The sequence below is a fragment of the Engystomops pustulosus genome, chromosome 4 (genome assembly GCF_040894005.1).
Source record: "Engystomops pustulosus chromosome 4, aEngPut4.maternal, whole genome shotgun sequence".
In the NCBI taxonomy this organism is placed as follows: domain Eukaryota; kingdom Metazoa; phylum Chordata; class Amphibia; order Anura; family Leptodactylidae; genus Engystomops; species Engystomops pustulosus.
In genome coordinates, this window is record NC_092414.1 from 168,855,218 (window position 1) to 168,874,545 (window position 19,328).

Consider the following 19,328-nt stretch of genomic DNA (forward strand, 5'->3'; position numbering starts at 1 on the left):
ACAAGTTTTGTTATTTTAGCTGTTTACAAAAACATGTTCAGAAATACAATCATATATATAATATGGGCTGAAAGTGCACACTCCCAGCTGCAATATGAGAGTTTCCACATCCAAATCGGAGAAACGGTTTAGGAATCATAGCTCTGTAATGCGTAGCCTCCTCTTTTTCAAGGGACCAAAAGTAATTGGACAATGGACTCTAAGGGCTGCAATTAACTCTAAAGGTGTCTCCCTCATTAACCTGTAATCAATGAAGTAGTTAAAAGGTCTGGGGTTTATTCCAGGTGTGTGGTTTTGCATTTGGAAGCTGTTGCTGTGACCAGACAACATGCGGTCAAAGGAACTCTTAATTGAGGTGAAGCAGAACATCCTGAGGCTGAAAAAAAAGAAAAAAATCCATCAGAGAGATAGCAGACATGCCTGGAGTAGCAAAATCAACAGTCGGGTACATTCTGAGAAAAAAGGAATTGACTGGTGAGCTTGGGAACTCAAAAAGGCCTGGGCGTCCACGGATGACAACAGTGGTGGATGATCGCCGCATACTTTCTTTGGTGAAGAAGAACCTGTTCACAACATCAACTGAAGTCCAGAACACTCTCAGTGAAGTAGGTGTATCTGTCTCTAAGTCAACAGCAAAGAGAAGACTCCATGAAAGTAAATACAAAGGGTTCACATCTAGATGCAAACCATTCATCAATTCCAAAAATAGACAGGCCAGAGTTAAATTTGCTGAAAAAGGCCTCAAGAAGCCAGCTCAGTTCTGGAAAAGTATTCTATGGACAGATGAGACAAAGATCAACCTGTACCAGAATGATGGGAAGAAAAAAGTTTGGAGAAGAAAGGGAACGGCACATGATCCAAGGCACACCACATACTCTATAAAACATGGTGGAGGCAACGTGATGGCATGGGCATGCATGGCTTTCAATGGCTCTGGATCACTTGTGTTTATTGATGACATAACAGCAGACAAGAGTAGCCGGATAAATTCTGAAGTGTACCGGGATATACTTTCAGCCCAGATTCAGCCAAATGCTGCATAGTTGATCGGACGGCGCTTCATAGTACAGATGGACAATGACCCCAAGCATACAGCCAAAGCTACCCAGGAGTTCATGAGTGCAAAAAAGTGGAACATTCTGCAATGGCCAAGTCAATCACCAGATCTTAACCCAATTGAGCATGCATTTCACTTGCTCAAATCCAGACTTAAGACTGAAAGACCCACAAACAAGCAAGACCTGAAGGCTGCGGCTGTAAAGGCCTGGCAAAGCATTAAGAAGGAGGAAACCCAGCATCTGGTGATGTCCATGGGTTCCAGACTTAAGGAAGTGATTGCCTCCAAAGGGTTCCCAACAAAATATTGAAAATAAAAATATTTTGTTTGGGTTTATTTGTCTAATTACTTTTGAGCTCCTAAAATGTGTACAATTCCTACATTTTCTATCAGATATTTTTGTTCAACCCTTCAAATTAAACGTTACAATCTGCACTTGAATTCTGTTGTAGAGGTTTCATTTCAAATCCAATGTGGTGGCATGCAGAGCACAACTCATGAAAATTGTGTCACTGACCAAATATTTCTGGCCCTAACTGTAAATATAAAATTATAATATACACTCACCGGCCATTTAATTAGGTACACCTGTCCAACTGCTCATTAACACTTAATTTCTAATCAGCCAATCACATGGCGGCAACTCAGTGCATTTAGGCATGTAGACATGGTCAAGACAATCTCCTGCAGTTCAAACCGAGCATCAGTATGGGGAAGAAAGGTGATTTGAGTGCCTTTGAACGTGGCATGGTTGTTGGTGCCAGAAGGGCTGGTCTGTGTATTTCAGAAACTGCTGATCTACTGGGATTTTCACTCACAACCATCTCTAGGGTTTACAGAGAATGGTCCGAAAAAGAAAAAACATCCAGTGAGCGGCAGTTCTGTGGGCGGAAATGCCTTGTTGATGCCAGAGGTCAGAGGAGAACGGGCAGACTGGTTCGAGCTGATAGAAAGGCAACAGTGACTCAAATCGCCACCCGTTACAAGCAAGGTAGGCAGAAGAGCATCTCTGAACGCACAGTAAGTCGAACTTTGAGGCAGATGAGCTACAGCAGCAGAAGACCACACCGGGTGCCACTCCTTTCAGCTAAGAACAGGAAACTGAGGCTACAATTTGCACAAGCTCATTGAAATTGGACAGTAGAAGATTGGAAAAACGTTGCCTGGTCTGATGAGTCTCGATTTCTGCTGCGACATTCGGATGGTAGGGTCAGAATTTGGCGTCAACAACATGAAAGCATGGATCCATCCTGCCTTGTATCAACGGTTCAGGCTGGTGGTGGTGGTGTCATGGTGTGGGGAATATTTTCTTGGCACTCTTTGGGCCCCTTGGTACCAATTGAGCATCGTTGCAATGCCACAGCCTACGTGAGTATTGTTGCTGACCATGTCCATCCCTTTATGACCACAATGTACCCAACATCTGATGACTACTTTCTGCAGGATAATGCGCCATGTCATAAAGTTGGAATCATCTCAGACTGGTTTCTTGAACATGACAATGAGTTCACTGTACTCAAATGGCCTCCACAGTCACCAGATCTCAATCCAATCCACATTCATCTTTTGGATGTGGTGGAACGGGAGATTCGCATCATGGATGTGCAGCCGACAAATCTGCGGCAACTGTGTGATGCCATCATGTCAATATGGACCAAAATCTCTGAGGAATGCTTCCAGTACCTTGTTGAATCTATGCCACGAAGAATTGAGGCAGTTCTGAAGGCAAAAGGGGGTCCAACCCGTTACTAGCATGGTGTACCTAATAAAGTGGCCGGTGAGTGTATATATATATATATATATATATATATATATATATATATATATATAAATATATATATACAATAGGAGACTGATATTACATTTTACAAAATGATTGCCTGAAGTGATTTTTGCCATACCATCTATGAGGGGGCACATTTATCACATTCTGGTGCATGGTGTCCCATCTTATAATGGTGCCCCTGATCCACTCCACCCCCTTCCCTCTGCACCAGACGGATCTTTCAAGAGGCTCTGGCCAGGCATAGAATAGCGCCATGTCCTGCACATGAACGGCCCCACTCGACATGGGGCACAATTTCTGTAGACCAGAAACTGTGCCTATATCAGAGCTCTAATGCCAGCATTCTCTATAGTATACGATTCTCGGAGAATCAAGTAAACCTAAAATAATAATTAATTAATCTTTCACAAATTTTCTTTTTGTACTTTCTTCTAACTTTTCTTTATAAAAAAAAAATAAAATGTCAAATCTGCTCATTTTGGCTTTGCAGACACAAGCTTTTTTTTAAACTATGCTCTCTTAACAATGTATGATATTATCTCTATTCTTCTGCTTCAAATTATTGTAATAATATGAAATTGATTTGACTTTCTCTTATATATTACTACTTTCAGACAATGGGGGAGATGCATTGTGCTCCATGCGCCAGTATATGATAAAAGCCCTGCTCCTCCAGCACCACTGAATACATCAAGAGACCTCCGGCCTCTTGTTACGGCCTCCGGTATCTGCCAACTGGGCTGTGCAGCGCATAGTTCTATGCCAGGTCCAACCTGGTGTACAAATATTTCATAGCCTGGAAACGTGGGGCAGGAGCTCACTGTGCCAACCCACTCCACAGACGACCATGCCCCTTTCACACCACCTTACACTACCTTGGGGTGGAGATGGCATGAAGGGGGAAATAATCACAATTTCTGGAGATTTGCTAGCAAATGTGATTATTTCAGGTCTTCTACAACTATTTTCTGGCATAGAAGCCCTGATAAATGCCCCCCCCCCTTTATTTTGGTTACTATATTCTATAAGTCATTGCTCTTTTTATCAATAGAGCTAAAGAGTGGAGGACTTTGTGGAATAATACAGATGACAATTTACTTGTTACAGAACCTTGCCTCCTCAGAAATGGAACAAAAAGTCAAATTCTTCTGCCTTATCTTCATTAATAAAAACTTGCATTCCTTATAAAATGCTAAATTCTGGATCATATTTTGTATTTAATTAATGCATAGACAAAGCTTCAACTGCTCCAACAGTTGTCAACTTATTCAGGACTTTCTAGAAAAATAATGTGGAGACACCACAAAAAAAGGAAAAAAAAAAGCTTCAGAAATATAATATAGTCAACCATTTACGGAAATAAAGATCTGGCGAAACACAACATGTTCAAGTATAGAAATGATGTAGTCACAAGCATGTTGGGAAAATCCCCCCATTTCTACGTGTTTATAATCCAGGAGGACCAAGGATATAACATATCAGTTTCCCAATAAATAAATCTGGTTGCAGGGATTTATTAGTCAGATACACCTGAGCTATAAAAGGAATCCTTCTTCTCATAAACGTATTCATCAATATCACAATAAAATCAGCAGCTTTGCCTTTGCTACGCTTGTGCTCAATGCCTTCCTTGCGGCGCTGAAAGATTGCATCAACACCACAGTGTAACATTCAGGAGTAATTACAAAGTGTTGATAGAAGGGCTGAACTTAATACCAGACAATCCTGTGATTAAACTAACAAGAAACAGTGAGACACAGCATCTCTCCATCGGGCTCTTCTGATTCAGCGAAACGAGAGTCTCTATCCTGGAGAGATGTATAGGAAGTTTGATGAGCTCCTAGTGGTAGCCACAGTGAACTCGAATGGTGTCGGCTTAATTGTACATTATTAATCAGTAAAGCCACGTACAGTAGAATACCAACGCTGCAGTATCATGATGTATATGAAGCTGAGTATGTAAAATGTAGATAATGAAAATCTACAATCAAGATCAAATGTGATAAAGCAGGGACACTTACTCATAGACCCGGGCACCGCGACTGTGGTAATCTTCTTATATTTGTTATCCATGGAATCCTTCCTTCTAAAATACACTCTTCAAATTATGCTAATGAGCCTGAATAGCACTGGGGTTGTTACCTTAGTTCTGCAGATTCAAAGACGGTTACAATGAGCCGAACATGTCTTCCCCTTCCCCTGCTCTCTCTCTCCTCGCTCTGCCTGCATAACCTAGCAGCAGCAGGAAGTGCAGGGGGAGGAGAGACCTGCTCTGCTCATTGTAACAGCCTGTGAAGTTACAGCACAGTAGGGCTGTGAAAATGACCCAAAAACCCAACAGGCTCATTAAAATAATAACAGAAATTGACCTTAGAAATATGGCAGACAACAAATATAATATTAATAAGTATACCATGATTATCATGATGGATTTTGATGGTAGATTTTCTTTAAGTTGTCATTCACCAAAGCTATTCTACTACTTTTTTCTGTTTTACCTCTATTTTTTATATGGATTTGCTGCTGTATTTAATTTTATCTAATTTTACCTGCTGCATTCATTCACTTTTATATATCATTTTTTCTAATTTTAACTTCTGCAGACATCTTGAGGATGATCTTTTATGATGCCTCCCATTTACAGCACACATAGAAATGTGCATAACAATGCAAATATATAAAGAATAAAAGACCAATATGTTTCTTGTGAACTTTACACAAGAAATTTCTAACCAGGTCCCAGGGTTTAAAGTTGACCCTTGTTGACCCTGTTAGAAAATGATGCCCAGAAATATCAAGTTATTCCCTATACACAGCATAAGGGAAAACTTGAGGTTCAGTGGGGGAAGGGGGGCATATGGAAGTAGCCCAGTACCACACTTGGCCATCTCCTTCAGCACCATACTGATGAGTAGTCAATCTTTTCATTTTAAGGTACAACGGACCCTGTTCTCATGATATGTCAGGGGGCCCGATTGATTAATGTATCTCCTATCCTGTTGTTATGGAATACCCCTTTAAGTCTTTGTAATATATGTACAACTATTGTAGAAAAATATCCAGTATACCTTTAAAAATTTTTCATTCATGATCTCTAAATCAGATGGGTGTGACGGGTGCAACCGCGATCCATGTCTCGGATCGCGGGCACACTCTTGCCCCTCTCCGAGGTGCTGACCCCTGGCACCAAACTCACCTCTCCACGCTCCTGCTCCCGTCCGCACGCGCGTCCCCTTTCCCCTCTCCACTCGAGGAATTAAAGTGCCAGCGCACCTCTTATTTTCTCTGGAACTCCCGGATCTCATTAAAGGCCAGCCGTTCCCAGGATTCCCTGCCGGATCTTTGTGCTCATTGCTATAAAGAAAGCTTCACAGTGTGTTTCTGTATTCCGTGCTTTGTTCCTGTTCCCTGCTATGCTGAATTCCTGTTGTGACCTCGGACCTGACCTCTGCATCTCTGCCGCCTTCCCATGACTCCATGCCTGTTCCTGACGTTGAGCCTGGATCACATTCCTGTACTGCGACCTTGGCTGCCACCGCGGGATAGTCGCACCTGTGGAATAACCTGGTGGCACCACGCTGCCAGCAAGACCAGGTGCCACTTATTCTCCTATCCCAGGTGTTGGGTAGTTCCATCTCCCGCGGTGGTCCAGTGGGTCCACTGACCCCGAACCCTAACAACGGGCACTACCCTGAGGAAAATTTTCCAAGGGGATACCCCTGGTCAATAATAACCATGGCTAATTGCTAGGTGTGTCAATTTGCCAGATTTTCTGTTCAGCCTCCAATGCAGCAATACATCCGGATTGGGCAGCCAAACCCAAACCCTGAACCCAAACTAGATTGCAAGCCCTACCTCTAATGATCAATGTTGCGTTTGATCAATGCTTGCAAGTGAACTAAGTTTGCTTTACCGCTTTTAACCATTGCAATGCTACAGCAATAGGAATATTATCATGAAATATTTATATCATGGTGGAATTTAGAGAAATTTACTGCCGATTTTCCATTTTCCTGTATGGATCCAGCCTATAACAGATACAAGGTTGAATGATCTATCCTGCTCTGCTACATCTGCTGTTCCATTATTTTGTGCTTGCAATACATTTTCTTCACTAATGTAGAGGCACACAATCCTCCAATAGCAGAAAAAGCCTTCCACAATCCAATGTGCCTAGAGGCCAATTTAGTTGCCAACAGTTTCAGCTAAATATTGCAGAAAACAATATATTGAAAGGTCAGGTCATGCTTATAACGTAAAGGTACTTATATGAGTTCTTACTGTATTTCTTTGCATCTAGAACCAGTGTGAAGCAACCAAACAAAATCTCCCTCAGCCATCTCTCAGAGGCCCTGCCTTATTATATATTGCAGCTGCTCCGCATTTTTTTTCCGATTCATTTAAGTGGAACAGAATCTGTCAGCAATGGAAAACAGCTTTGCTATCATTTAAAATGAAGTCAAAGTGATTGCCAGCTTCTGGGGCAACCATACATCGGATTTCTGGATGCACTTGTAGAAAACATGCAATATGAACTATGGTGTAAAATAAAATCCTAGACTTCTATATTTCTCCCATGCTGCTCCGGGTGACGGTTTCCATCCACTGGACCATGTGATTCCTCTTTAACGTCTTGGTTTAGTATTTGAGGTGATCAAAGGCAGCTCTGTCAAGCAGACACTAAGGAAAAATCTCTTGGCAGACGTTCTGAAAACCCAGCTGCATAGAGCGTGTTTGCCAGAAATATTCATAGGTCATCAATATTCATTCCCCGATGAAGCAAATGATATGCACCAAAATGGGAAACGAGCAGAGAGTGTGTACGTATTGCTGGGGATCTATGTACAGTGCAGCTCAACCATTTATCACAGATTTAATGTATTTTAAATGTTACGCCTAGAGCCTAATGCAATGATTTGATAGGGCAATGGATTATTGGAAATGGCAGGTAATCAGTGTTGTGATATTAGTAAAGATCTGCTGTCATCTTTACACGTAAACAGTATGTTTATTAGAAAGCGGGAAAATAGAGGCAGAAACGGGAACCAGGAATTACTATTGATATAGGAGCCTCTTATAACATAAAAATAATTATATATACTTTAGATACGATAGATACTGTAAAAACATTTGTTACCACCAGGTGGCAGTGCACCTTCCAGTCGCATCATGTAGTGTAATTTTTTATAATTACTAGTCATATTCACCAATATTTTATGTACTGTATATTGTATGTTATTATATGCTACATATAGATGCCTGGATCGTGGATTTAAGCATGAGATGAGACTTTTCCCTGATTCTCTGCTATGCTGACTTTCCCATTGCTATTACCATCCAGAATGTTGTAGGCAGGTTACCAGCATATTTGTCACTGGATTGTTTACCATAGAGGCAGAAAAATGGCAAAACACCAAAGTTTAGTTTTTTTTTTTATGATGTAATAAACTAACCTTTTTAGTGTATTCTTGAAATGTCTTTAAGATTTGTTTTGCTTTCTTTTCATTTGAGGTCTGGCCTGTGATAGCCCCCACTAATGGAACATTGTTCACTTGTACAGGAATTTCCCATCCGCACACTGGAGGGAACTCATTGTACTTTCTCTGACAGTTTTCTGGGAGGGGCTGCTGGATGTAGCATAGTCTCCACCAGAGACTATGCCAGATCAGACCTGGTCTTAGGTCCGAACTGCCAAAGTTTGTGCCCATATTGGTTGGACAAGTTGGAGCAGGGTAAATTTTAAGACAATCTAGTCATAATGGCCAATCTTAATGAATTCCCCCCATTGTAAAAGAAAAAGTTTAAAGCCAATGTAATACTAAACTACTACTTCCTCTTGCTCATTCTCAAAAGTGGTTCTCACAGGTCAAACCCCCATTAATACAGAGCTGCTCGATTTTTAATAATAACAGGAAATGACAGTGGTAAAATGTTAACTTAACAATTGAATACTGTATTTAAAAATCATACTTACTATCTAAGTCATTTAGTTATTTCCATAATCCATCCTTTCTTTTCATCCTTGTTTCTTGAAGACCAGTTGAAAAATTACTTGATCAGCAACAAACAAGTCCTGAAATTAAATTTCACAATTGAGACTGCCAATATCACTCACTCTGCCGATGTCAGCAGAAAGTGACTGCCCCTCCTCATAGCCTGGCAGGAATAGGACCTGCCTTATCTTCTGTGGTGTAGGCAGTTCCGGTGCTGTCATGCATGGTGCCTTATGGTGCGTGCCCAGTAGACGGCAAAGTAGTTCCTGTGCATGAGACCTTATTCAGTATATGTATTTCTAGGTCAACAACCCCTTTCATTAGATTTGCGGAGAGGGACATATCTATAAGCACACTTAAAACTCGAAATCTAAATGTTTTGGTTTATTGATATTTCTATGGGAAAAAGATTTGTATTTCACAAAAATGATACGTATTTTAGAAAAGCCTAGATATAGTACATATTGTTTATCAGTAAAAGTAGAACAAATGCACTTTTCAATGAGACAAATAAAAGTTTGTGATAAAATAAAGTATGTTAAACACAATTTATGTAAATCTACCATCAAAATCCATCATGATAAACCAGGGACACTAACTCATAGATCCAGGAACAGTGACTGTGGTGATCTACATATATTTGTTACCCATGTATCCTTTCTACTTACATTTTTGTAATTATAATGTTAATTAGAAGGGGTCTCCTCGGTGCTATAGCTTACACTGTGCAACTGTGCACTCCCCCCCTAAAACTGCGTTAGATTACATAAGGCAGAGGGAGTGCTGAGGGACGAGGGGGAGGTGTTAACACACTGTGAAGCTACATCATGGAGGGACTAACAGAGCCCTTCAGCTGCAATAGCCTAATTTTAAGTTCATTTTAGAACGGAGACCATGGTTAACGAATATAAGAAGATTACTACAGTCACATTTTCCTGGATCTATGAGTAAGTGCCATTGGTTTATCATGATGAATTTTAATGGTAGATTTCCTTTAAGTACCGTATATACTCGAGTATAAGCCGACCTGAGACCCCTAATTTCGACACAAAAAACTGGTAAAACCTATTGACTCGAGTATAAGCCGAGGGTGGGAAATGCATTGGTTACAGCCTCCCAGTATATAGTCTGCCAGCCCCTGTAGCATACAACCTGCCCAACCCCTGTAGTAGGAAAAAAAATAACACTGTGCTCATCTTTCCGACGTCCCCCATAGGTCCTCTTCTGTCTCAGACAGAAGAGGACCTACGGGTGACGTCAGAAAGGTGAGTCTTTATTTTTTTAGTTGACTCGAGTTTAAGCCGAGTTAGGGTTTTTGAGCACAAATCTTGTGCTGAAAAACTAGGCTTATACTCGAGTATATAAGGTAAATCAAAATATCAAATATTAATACTTTTTTTTATACCAATTTTGTTTAATCCTGATTTTTTGCTCTGGTAATCTTAAAGCATAGGTGCCCTCACTAAACTTTTGTCGATATATGCATAAATTTTCCCTGCTGTACACATAATTGTGCTGATGTATAAATATTTCTGCCTGTAGAAATATTAATATTTCAAAACATTAAGATTTTACATTTTGTATATATGCGTCTTTATTGATCTGCCACAAGACCTGATGAAGGAGCAGTTCACCACAGAAACACGTGATCTGATTAAAGCCAACATTTTTCCCAACTTGCATTCCTACCTGTTCCATAGCTCATATTTATTGTGACATCGAGGCACACAGGACAGGGCTACAAGCAGCCTAAATACCTTTCTTTGATTGCTAATCTTAAAATTTAAGATAGGCCTTTATCTATTGGGTGTGGGTATAGGTGTCAGGAGAACACCCTTTAATCTTTATCCTATTTTATCATAAAAGTTTGTGCTGTGCCATTCTTCTTTTGCTTCTTCTAAGAATCTAGGAATAAATAGTTTTTTCCTGTGTTTTTAAAAGGAATGTATATCTTTATAGTAGGGATGTAACTCTTTATCAAGAGTTGTTGCATTAACTCCACTGCCCACACATCGCTCCAGGTGTCCTAAGAGCCACAAATAATCCAGGGGTCCCCATCTGGTCCTACTCTGACCCCTCCCGGGCCCATTCTATGCCTCTCCTTACCCACTTGGTGTGGAATTGCTGTAAGGAGGGGGGTAAAAATACAATTCCGGACTGTACACCAGGAATTGTAACACTTTCATGGCTTTCATGCATTGTCAGTGCAAATTAGACATTGCTATCCTGCCTGCACACATATGGGCTGTGAATAATAGATCCAAAGGTTTGTTGTTTACAGCCTGTTTGTCATTGGCATGTGAGCTCGAAAAAAGACTGCCCGAGTTGCAAACATCTGCAGGATTAGGACCTGCTCTGAGTTTTGTGGCTCATACAGGGCCAGGGAAAACCTTGCTGTATTTACAGGTCAATAGAAATCACTGCATAACACAGACATGTGCATGTAGCCTTACACCATGAAAAGAAACACCCCCATATCCCCATGTGTTTCTATGAGGAGTCACAAAAAGAGACTGAACATCTTTAATAAAAAAAACACAAATATTTTTCCAAAATTTTATTAAATGGTGGACATAATTATTTACAGAGATTTTGCTTGAATCGGCAGGTTTTCTTTGAAAATTGTGCAAAGTTTGTGTTGTTCTCTAATATTCTATAAAGTTTTTGAGACAATCTAAAATAAGTAAAAGTATATAGAAATGGTTGTCCATAGTGCTTAGAAAATCACCAACCTTCAAGACGTGAGCTCAGAAGACACAGACTATTAGCACCCTTGCCCTTCGCCATTAAAAGAAGAAGACATTTGAATTTAGCTTTTCAAGGCATTCGACCTGCTTCCATTTTGACTTTCACTTTGCATTACCACAGTTGAGCAACACAACAATTCCACCTAATGAGGTTTGACGGGAAGCAGAATTCATGGTGACTTACTATCTGTAATTTGCCATTCAAGTAGTTTCTTTTTAAGACTCTAAAATGTCTTTAATGAATACACAGCGGGCCGAGATTTCCTTTAAAAGCTGATTGCTAAATCCACACAAGTGACAAGTGTTTAGCTGAGAAAACTCTACAGGTTGATGTGAAACAAACAAACAGCGGTCTTGATGTATTCCACGCTAACAGATTTAGCCCTTCACAGTCTGATAGAGCCACCTGCAGCAAGGACACATATATGTAAGGGACAAAGGGCAGAAATACCTCAGTGATTTATCACAAATTGGATATATGTAAATTTTATATTTTAGTCCAATATGTAGTAGACAAAGGCAATACAACAGTGTAAAAATTTACTATATCTAGAAGCAATGTCAGTGTCTAAAAAGACCAAACACTTTGATGGGCTACATTGATTAGTATCTACTTGTTCTATAATACCTTGTTCTTAAATACCTTTGATGGCTATTCAATAGGGATGAGCAGACGCTTTCAGATTTGGGTTAGCCTAGTTCTGCCAAACCCTATCCTGAAAGTTTGATTCGGAACACTCGCTCCAACTGTTCACACCCGTGATCGGTGCCAGGACTCTTTAAATGCATTAGAATACTGGTGGTGTGTGCTGGGCCACTATTTTTCCTAGGATTGTTGCTCCGCTGATGATTTATACAGTTACAATCCGTTGCAGCACTCATCACATATGTTACCAATGGAGGTTGAACCCAAACTTGAGCTTCTTGCAGAAGTCTGGCTTCGGGCACCTGAACCCGAAATGTTTGGGTCCACTCATCCCTACTATTAAAACTTCATAATATGATGGAAGTATACTATCTCCAGGCAGCATAATATGAAGCAGGAGGATCTGAAAAGATAGGACATAGTATTCTATGATTGAGTGGTTGGACAGAATAGACAGATTTTCTTATTTTCAAATAGCATGATAAAGAGTAACAGGGGTTGAGATAATTGTACCACATGTCTTGTGTGTAGGCAGCATGTTATAGAGCAGCAGAGACTGAACAGATTGTACATTTAATTCAATCTGCTGACTTTTTCCCATGAAGCCACACCACCTTTTCAGTGGCCATGACCCAAACTAGTGGTAAAAAGTGTATGAAACCCTTGATATTTGTGGTGCAAGGCATTTAAGAAGGTTGTTTTGTTTTGTAACCCAATCAATAAACCTGCTGCAAAGTGTCCTGTCCACAGGCAACATGTTATAGAGCAGAAAGAATTGAGAGTAGTATCCTTCTTGTACACCTTGTTGGTGTACAAGTGGAGGTCCACTTCATCTATCCTTTTGTTCATTGGTAAGGTATTATCTCTACCTGTTTGTGCACATTACCTATGTTTATGCATGTTAGCAGCTGTGTGCCACTTTACACCTGTTGCCTTCATTATATGTACCTTCTGGCCTTACCTATTACATGTGCATGCTTTGTCCATGTGTAATTCCTCCTATGTCTGCCCGGGGTGACGACTTTCTCATTTGTTGTCGCCGCCTTGCACTGTCATTCCCCCTCAGCATCGTCTGAGGATTCTCATCCTGCTTTTATCATTATGTCTTAAATAGTCATTAATAAAGTATTTTTTACTGCAATTATTCAGACTCAATTTGGTCTTTCATAGTGCTTCCTTTTACCCCTCTTTCCCTGTCCCTCCTTAAAGGGGTACCTTTTGTTTTTGTGTATGCTCATGGGAAGCCTCTCTTTGGTGTGTTACTTACCATACCGGTCCAACCCACACTTTATTACGTACCACATGGATCTGGACTTACTTGGTATATAGGTTTGATACCTTCACCTCCCTTCTCTCTCCCTTCCTGATTCTCCTGTTGTTTTGACCTTGTTGGGGGTATAGGGGGTGGGGTACTGGGCAATTAATTAATTGGGCAGTTAATTGTCTCTCAAGCTTATAAATTACTGTAAGCAATGAAGCTTTTACTTGAGGGATGGATTTGGTCAATCTTTTTTAAATGTATTATTCATAATATATGATATAGAAATTGGGGCACATTTACTTACCCATCCCTGGAATTCACAGAAAGTGCATTGTCCGACAATAATATACTGTGCCGTGATTCACTAAGATTGTGCACCCAATATCCTGCATGTGTCGCTTCCCTGCTCAGGTCCGACAAAGTTTGTCATATTTTTAGTGGTGCATGTAAGTACTTGGGCTTGCGACACAATTTGAAAGTTAAATCCCGCACTCAGTCCGTATCAGTCAGTACGTCCGGCATGGCACGCCCCCTCAATTCTGCCTCTTGGAAGCCAGCGCCAAAAAGAGGGTCGCGTGCGACACAATCGCAATGCACCCACTACTTAAATAGGTGTGCAAGCATTGTTCCCATTGAAGATGGGGCACAGTCCGGAAACAGTGCGGCACAAAGCCTAAGTAAATGTGCCCCATTGTCTCTGAATAGGTGGAATTTGAGCAGAAGTACCTGTCACTGTGAGACGATTTTTTTTTATATCTGCTGCTTTTTTTCTGAAAGTAAAGGAATCTAGATCAATATGAAACATTTGATATGAAGGTGTTGTCACCTTCTGTGATTTCAGTTTCATGATTTACAACTAAGTCAGTGCCAGCGTTATATGCTTATTCCTAATTTTACATTTGCCAGGGCTTGGAAGTCCAATTTAAGTAGATCTGAGGGATTTCCTGCTGACTTTCTATCTGGTTGTGCTGAACCAAAATCATGAAAAGGTAAATTGCTTTTTCTCACATCAAATGGGATTTCAAATACAGTCAAAAGTGCAGTAATCCTGGCAATTTTTGAAATCTGTTTTTGTGATCATTTCATTTCGATTTGTTGAAATCTTTCGGAGAAACTAGCTACAATAATTGACACCACTTTGGTTACGTTTTATTTACAAGTCTCACATTAGGGTATAATATGGAACTATAACCTTATTGTAGGATTATGGCTTAGGATAATGATTCTCCTTTCCGTTTCTTCAGTATTGCGTTAAAGGGAACCTTATGGACCTGTGGGTGGTTTAGTGCCCCAAATTGTCCTGTTTAATTTTTGAAGTGTGCAGCAAAACAAATTACTGGTAGGGAAAGCGGAGCAACAGAGAGGGTGAGTATAGCTTTCTTTTTGCAAACTTACCTCTCTGGCCCATATGTTAGTTTTTTAAAATAGTCGGACAACCCCTTTAATCTGCCCTGGACCCCAAGAAATGTAAGAGTTATTTGCCAATTGGCCATTGCCAGTTGCAGTTGTTCCTTGCACAGTTTGGCATTAGACGCACGGATGAAACAATATTAAACTATGTAGAGATCGGAGAGATCATTGCAGCTTTATTAATAGGTGTTATTACAGGATTGTGGCTTCATATATCACGTGTGAAACTTTTAGTTTTGTTTATTTAATTTTCATGCAATATTGAAGCATACAAAGATAACTTCTACAAATACAAATAAATAACCCAACAACCCTTGAAAAATGCTTGCTGGAATAAAAACGTAGAAATTAGGGAGATAACATGGGTAGATGGCATCTTAGATCTATGTCATTAGTCAACATGCTTTGTCATTAGTTCATGATACTAAATGTTGATAGTTAACAAACCTGAACTTACCACTAAAAAGGTGGTTAAATTTGCTCATCAGTAAATATAATTTTATAGTCAAGTCATTCACCGTAGGTAGATGTAATTGTCTTAAAAAACAGATTGTATTACCGAAGTTACAGTGACTAAGTTAGAGCATCATTCTAAAAATAAGGTATAGTGTAATGTATGCCAATGTGCTAAAACTTTAAAGAATGACAATCAATCATCTATTGTTACTTGTTTCTTGTCAGTCACGTAAGGACTAATGTTCTAATGGGAAAACTGAAAATAGTCATAAGATTATTATGCATTCGATAGGCACATTACCATTATATATACTGTCTTTTTCAGACTATAAGGTGCATTTTTTAGCAAGAACATTTTTACTAAAAATTGCCTGCATGTAGCAGAACTGAGTGTGAGTGAATGGTTGTAGCCAAACTGTGTGTGAGTGGTTATAGAAGAGCTATGTGAGTGGTTATAGCAGAGCTGTGAGAGTGGTTGCAGCAGAGCTTTGTGAGTGAATGGATGGATGTAGCAGAGCTGTTTGTCAGTGAAAGGATGAAAGTTTTATTAGTTGTAATGTTAACAGTGTTCATGCATCAGCTCCATAATTTCAATCAATCACTTCCAGCAAAAATGTATTTGGGAAATTTGTCTCCAGCATGTCGTGTAAACCCTGCAGCCTCCCACTGCGACAGACCTAGAGGCTCTGACCTATAAGAGGCTGGAATATCTTATAAGCTGTGCCAGTTCCACTCTGAGAATAGTCATGACCTCCTTCATGTCAACTTGGCGTGGTTTTTGCGTAAGGGTGTAAAAAGAAATAGGATGTGCATCAGGGATTGTAACTATTTTAGGGCTTGTACATCAGTAAAATAAAAATAACTTTGTAATGTATCTGGTCAGCAGATGGGTAACTTGAAGGGACTGTCACACATGGGCCCAAGAAGCCTAGGGGGGCCGTAAGGTGTCACTTTCCCATATGAAAAGACTAGTACTATAAACCTTACAGTATATTCGGGGGCCTGGCACGGACTTTGCACTGGGGCTCATTAGCTTCAAATTACACGACTGCTTTTTAGAGTAGATTACTGCTTTCTCTCCTTTACTCCTTATATTTTTTTTCTCTCTGAAAACACTCTTAAGCTATATTCACATGGCTGAATGGGGGACGTATATACGGCCGATGTATGTATGGCATATATACGTCCCCCATAAACGGTAGTGCGCCATCCATCGCTTTGGAGAGGGGCAGGGGTGAGCATTCCTCCTCTCCCAGGCGTCCATGTGTGCCCGCCTCACTATGGTATGGCTGGCACACGTTGTGTGAATGTAACCTTACATTTCTTTTTTCTAGTATGAATGACCCCTTACTAAGTTGTCAGATTATACAGAAGCTCTTTGCAGAAGGGATATGGGAGCAGTGAGTCACTGTCGCTAGTTCTCCACCCACCAGAATAAAGAGGAACACAGAAAAGAGCTGCTTAAAATATCTCTTCTAGGCAAAGTACTAACATGTTCTATTGCATTTTCTAAGGAGCGGGACATGTTTAGAAATCTAGCTGACATTGTGACAAATGAATGTTGAATGAGCCATATTGTGTTTGAAAACATGGACCATTTTCATGCGCAATTGGTCTTTTTTTATTGAAAAGGGTGTACAGGGAAAAAATAATAGATTTCTTCTCACTAACATTCAGTGTATGTTATTTAGTGGGAATGATATTTTCTGCTGGAAGTACATTGTTCATGGACAGCCATCTTTTATGTTGCCTGACATCAATATCATAGTTCAGTGGATAGCTTCTAGTACAAACTGTGTGCAGTGATACATCACGCTAATAAAACACATTAATTCCATGCTCCCTGTAAAACACTGACCTCATCATCCAGAAACTGGTCATCATTGGCCTGAAGTTTCTCGAGAAAGTTAGATAAGAATAGCTTTGTACGTCGCAACCCATCTGTCTCTTGGAACTATGGTTATGGATATGTTTCCTGTAACGGAAAGTATGTTATGTACAATTACCATATATGACCTTGAGAAGTGATTGTGAGGACAAATTTAGGGTGCAATGTGATTAAATGCCACCCTTGTGCATTGGATATGGCTGGAATAACATATTAGTTCCATTCATGTAAGCTACAAAACCAAACCTAACCCATAGGTAAGAGTAGCACATATAGGAATAACATTGACCATATCTTTTAATCTCATAATCATTTTTCAAGGGATTTTGTTTTTATTATAATAATTTATTTCAATAATTCATATTATTAACACTATTTATTATAAATAAAACTATGAATTAAAATGTGAATAAATATAGAAATACATGGGGGCTGCCGTGTTCTCTCAGCATCTGTGTATGTGTCTCTTTATAACACGTAGACAGGTGGTTACTGCCCCACACTACAAAGGCAATAGGGAAAGGATGAGTTCACCTATTAAAATAGGGGCATGCTCTATTGGAAACATTCACTAGTTGTCTCTTACTACTTAAGATAAGTTTGGCAACCAGGCAGGAAGTGGATTTAGTCTCACGGTTCACTGTCTCTGTCTGTGGCCAGAACTTGTTTTACGGGGCTCAAGTCAAAGCTGCCTTCAGCTGTAGAGTTACGCTGATGGAAAGTGGAATGTTGTCCTTTAATGTTAATGGTTAGTGGGGGTCTCTACACCAGGAACAGATCTAGTAATATCTATGAAGATGTCAATACGGCACATGGAAACCATTTTGAAATCACAGTTGCTCTGAGGATATTTATGCAGTTCCCTAATTTTGTGTAAATTATGAATTTAGGCATAACCCCTCCTTCCACAAAACAGATGTCCATTGAATCTATTAGTAATGAATCTGCTACTTAAGAACACCCAACTTACATACAACCCCTAGTTACATACAGACCTCTGGATGTTTGTAATTTACTGTAGTTTTTCCGTAGGCTACAATACAGCTGTAACAGTTATCAAAGGCGTCTGTAATGAAGCTTTAATATTAATCCTGCTTCTTATGACAATTCAACATTTTTAAATTCCATTTGTCACAGACACCAACAAAAAATTGGCTCAGGCTATTTGTAAAATATACAGTTTCAACTTACATACAAATTCAACTTAGAAACAACCTGTACTTCCTGTACTCTCTGTATTTCTTCTCAGCCTGTTTCAGATGAATGTATTTAAAGCTCAGCTATATATCAGTATATCAATAAGCCAGCCAACAAAAAATGTGGTTGTCCACTTGTCCACAAGGCTGTCTTTTTATGGCTAAATCCTGCTGCAGATTTGATTTCTCTATTACAAGAGCGTGTTATCTCTTTTCAGTTCAGCCATGGCTTATCGCAGAAAGCAGACATTGCTAACTCTTGTGCTCAGTTCTGGCACACGAACACTGTAAAGGTTGAAATTATTCTTTACAGAATGACTTTATTTTTTTTTTCTTATACACCCACATATTACTTTTATGCAGCTGCCTTTTGTAACTCTTCCAAAAGAGAAAAATCTGTCTATGGGTGGTAGAAAGAAATCTTTTAAAGTAATTAATTTCAGTAAATTGTTTATTTCGTCAATGTGGTGTGAACATATCAGCGAGCTATACACAATGGACCGGGTTGAGTATGCTGGAAAGTCTTTTATGCAGAAAAACCTATTATTTGCTTCTTTTTTTTTAATAAATCGTTGTTTAGTCATGGAATGAAATAGGAGTTTTATATGTCATCTTTTTGGTTACCATGACTATGTCCAAGGATCTTTATGTAAATACAGTATACAGTATGTATCGCCTCTCTCATGCTTTCATAAATGCAACTTAGGCTTCGACGCTGAGATAGGATTCATTTGTTGTGTATGGAAAAAGTTTATTCTTACATTTGTTTTAGTGTATCCATATATCAGTAATCTTTAAAATGGAACTTGTCAGCAAAAAAAGGATCCAAATAGATTCACACCTGTAACATGTTTGTATAAAGTCAAGGAGGCAGAGAGTTCAGCTCTG

The 19,328-nt window shown here is 39.6% G+C and overlaps 1 protein-coding gene across 6 annotated transcripts in view; it reads left to right on the forward strand.

Annotated features, from left to right (window-relative positions):
• Positions 1 to 19,328, forward strand: part of NTRK3 (neurotrophic receptor tyrosine kinase 3) — a 442,602-nt gene that overhangs the window by 360,360 nt on the left and 62,914 nt on the right. The gene's annotated exons all lie outside the window — the stretch shown is intronic.